We start from the raw sequence: 3,994 nt of genomic DNA, 5'->3' as shown, positions 1-3,994 counted from the left end.
CAATTCAGACAGACTTTTCTGTTGAACACCAGTGACACACAACTACACTCCTTAGAGACCTTTGTTATCATATTTTGCTGTTTCACATTGATTGACGCATAACAGATAAGGGAAAAGGTAAAGATTGAATCCATAATGGACTTCCTGAGTGAGTTGACCACTTCTCTTTGTTTGTGTTTTGTCAGCTAATGCGATCCATGGACTACTTTAGGTGGACCCCGTTCATCTGTCTGGACGCCCTGGACAAACACCTGAGCTGCTCCCCGTGTTCCCAAATAACAACTGCGCCGTTCTCTCCAGCTGAGTCACCGGCCTTTCCCACTCCCCCCCCCCCCACCACCACTGTGTGTGCGTGTGTGTGCGTGTGTGTGTGTGTGTGTGTGTGTGTGTGTGTGTGTGTGTGTGTGTGTGTTCAAACGCTGTGCTGGGTCTGCTCACTTTACTTATCGACATACAGTACTGATCCTTATGGGAGTTTCCTCCACCCATCACAGTCTTGTGCGTTGTATGATGGCTCGTCCCATATTAGTCATACCCATCTCTTTAGATCAGATTAGATTAAACTTTATTGTCATTGTGCAGAGTGCAAGTACAGAGACAACGAAATGCAGTTTGCATCTAACCAGAAGTGCTAAAAAGCAGAAAAGTGTAATGTGATATACAAAGTACAAGTGGTACACAGGACAAGACATACAGTATTGTAGGGTAGACAGTAATATATAGTTGGTTTGCAGAAGGTGGTTTACAGTAATATAAATTAAGTATAAATATGTGCAGTGTATTAGCAACCTTAAGAGCAGACTATACGGCTATGTAGTTTGAACAACATGTACAGATACATATGTGCAGTGTAGTAACACTAACATTCAGCTCAGCCATAACTGTTCTTCACCAGGGTTGCATTTCCCAAAACCATAGTTGCTAACTAAGCTAGCAACTTTGTTGGTTCCAATGTCATTTCCCATTGCCAACCAACTAAGTTGCTAACAGGTTAGCAACTATACAGTATGGTTTTCGGAAACGCACCCCAGGTTGTCTTTGGCCTGCCATTCTTTTTCTTGCAGCCTGGAGTCCATCTGAGGGCATCTTTAGGCATCCTGTCACTGGACAGCCTGTCCTCCTACGTGCGCCGTCCGTGCTCTGGTCAGCCTTGAGTATTTCACACAGGACTTGCTCTTCACAGGCCCATTCTGTAGGAGTTTCCCTCCTGATTTTCCTTGCCATCTATCTATGCCTTTGAACTTGTATTAGTGGAATTCAGGAGTTGAGATCAACGTGTCTGTGAGGTAACTGTCATTAGTTTATGACTACATGACTATATACGACCACGCTAAATTGATTTATAACTGTTGATAAATCACAGAGAGATTGAGGGAGTAGTTGGGTGTACTGTCGTGTAGGGAGTAGTGTAGTGTTGGGTGTTGGTGTTATTAGCCCTGTTCGTTGGCCATTTGAGAGACGCTGTTAGGGAGGGACCTGAGTTTTTGAAGGTGTCCTTCAGACGCCCTTGGACTGACTGAACGACTCCCTCTGTGGCCTGGTGTGGACGGAGGAATACCGACGGGATGTAGAAGTACAGGTTCAGCTTTGTCCTGAGCAGAGACTCACAATGGCAGCTCTGTCCATCAGTTCATCCTCCAGAGAGCAGCTGGAGGAGAGCCTCAGAATGACACCTTTGTGACTGTCTGCACCTCTCACCTGTCATCTTACAGTCAGTGCAGAGAGAGGGAGAGAGCTTGGGGGCATAGTAGGCCCCCATATGCCCCCATATCACCTGAAGAGTAAGAGATGAACTTCACACCCGATAGCTCCCATTCAGTTTCTTTTTTCTCTCTCCCTCTCTTTGTGATGTTTCGAGTTGTGCGTCCCTTCCTCAGACTACCTCCTCAGGCTCGAAACTCGAAATGTCACAAACAAACACAAAAAACTGAATGGAAGCTACCTGGTGTGAGGATCAGCTCTTAGTCTTTTGGATACTCTTGTACTGGATCCTGCACCCATCCAATTTTGGATTATGATGTGTTTGGCCTTCACGCTGCTTCCTCAAAATTCCATGATTCAATGTTTTTTTCCGAAAAAGAACCATAGCGAAAGATTTCTACATTTCTATAGTTTAGTGTATAATACTCTTATGACGTTCTGAAATGCCTTTATAATATTCTTACCCTCTATAGTGTTCCAATAGTACAGTCTTATAGTACTTAAATAGTATTACCCTCTAATATGTACTCCTAAGATTACTATAATTTTGTCCCAAAATACTAGATTCCAAAAGTTTTTTTTTCATAAGGGTGGCATGACTAATAATAATTGATAAAATGACAAGACCTGACATATTTTCACCTCCAAGTTGATTGCATCAGCCTTAAGAAATGGTTCATGTGAATTCATTTGAAGTGGCATCGCCTGATTCTTACCAAGTAGCTTGTCAGCGTTCTTTGTGTTCAGTGTTCTTGTTCTTTTCCTTGTTTCCTTATCGTGTGTCTTTGTTGAAGTATTGTAGTTGCTGTTGGAAAAGCACCATATTTGCTCAGCATACTGAGGTGCTTTATTCTTTAGACTATTTCTTTGCTGCCCCTGGATTAGATTGAGGTGGTGTTTTGTTTAATGACACATAACCTGATCCAATGCACACATACTCTCTCTCTCTCTCTCTCTCTCTCTCCCTCTCTCTCTCTCTCACACACACACACACACACACACACACACACACGTATCCCATTGAGAGCCGGGTCCGGGAAACCAGGCAAACAAAGCAGAAAAACTGTGACGACGTTCCAATTAGTAGGGCACGAGGAGGGCGGGATGAGCGTCTCGGGGACGCTGGGGCATCTCCCCAGACACCCCGCATAGAACAGCATCCGTTCAATTACCCAGGGCTCCTGTCTCTGTCATTACGGAAGACATTAGATGGCTGGGTGACAAACAAAATTGTACTCTTTATTGTAGTTTGGAGCAACTGAAAGAAGACAAAGATCCTTTGAATTGATTTGACTTTGAACACATCTGAAATGGACAGATTACAGGTCTTGCCTATGTTGCATAGTTGGTCTTGTGGACAACCATGATGTGCATTTTCAACACCTTCCTTCCACAAAGACTATCAGAATGGTTTACTGTAATTGCATTGTCAGTTTTTCCAATTTTCAAGCCGACAAATATTTGGGATTCACTAATCAGGTCAACGTGTTCTTTTCGTTTTATTCAACTGGTCAATATTGTTGTGCCTTTTCAACTTTTCACAGGACATGACCTAAAAAAAATCTACTTGCAAATGACCTCATTAACACCACCATTCATTCACGCAGCATTTCTTTTCCTAAACAGATCCCTTGACTTCACACCTTGACATTTCCATCAGTCAGTCCTTTGTGAGTTCAACTGTGAAGTAAAGACACCTGTCACGCACCTCTGAGCAGTACTCAATCCCCTTGGTCCCCTTGAGAGAGCCATTTTTTTTACCTTCACCACCAGTTATTCACAGTTCTGTACTCCCAGTCAGTTTCATTGAAAGTCCATTCATCAGCTGATGTAGATATAATTGACCATTTATGGAATAACCAAGACCTTTTCAGGAAATCATTAGTGACCAGTGTGTTGAAGTAATGTTGTTAAACACATATGCAGTTCCCACATCAGGTCTCAGGCCATCCCCCCCCCCCCCCCCCCCCCATGTCCTTTTGCCCTGTGTGTGGGTACAGGCAGGGCTTTGTACGCACATGAGGCTAACTATGGGTAGTGGCTCAGAACACGGTTGTGTGTGTGTGTGTGTGTGTGTGTGGGAGGGGGGGGGGGGGGTGACCTTGTTAGTAAATCCGAGTGCTGTCCAGCCTTGGGTCACTGGTTACCAGTCGAATTCCCACCAGTTAGAAGCCAAGCAGGACAACATCAGTTCAGAGTCAAACAGGAAGCACACCTCTGCTCTGTCATGCCTTCTTCTGCACACAAATCCTGAGATTGTACTCTGTAGGGGACTTCGTGCCTCTATTAGGAC

Source organism: Sardina pilchardus, chromosome 22, assembly GCF_963854185.1.
Source record: "Sardina pilchardus chromosome 22, fSarPil1.1, whole genome shotgun sequence".
NCBI classification, from domain to species: Eukaryota; Metazoa; Chordata; class Actinopteri; order Clupeiformes; family Clupeidae; genus Sardina; species Sardina pilchardus.
This window is presented reverse-complemented; position numbering follows the sequence as displayed.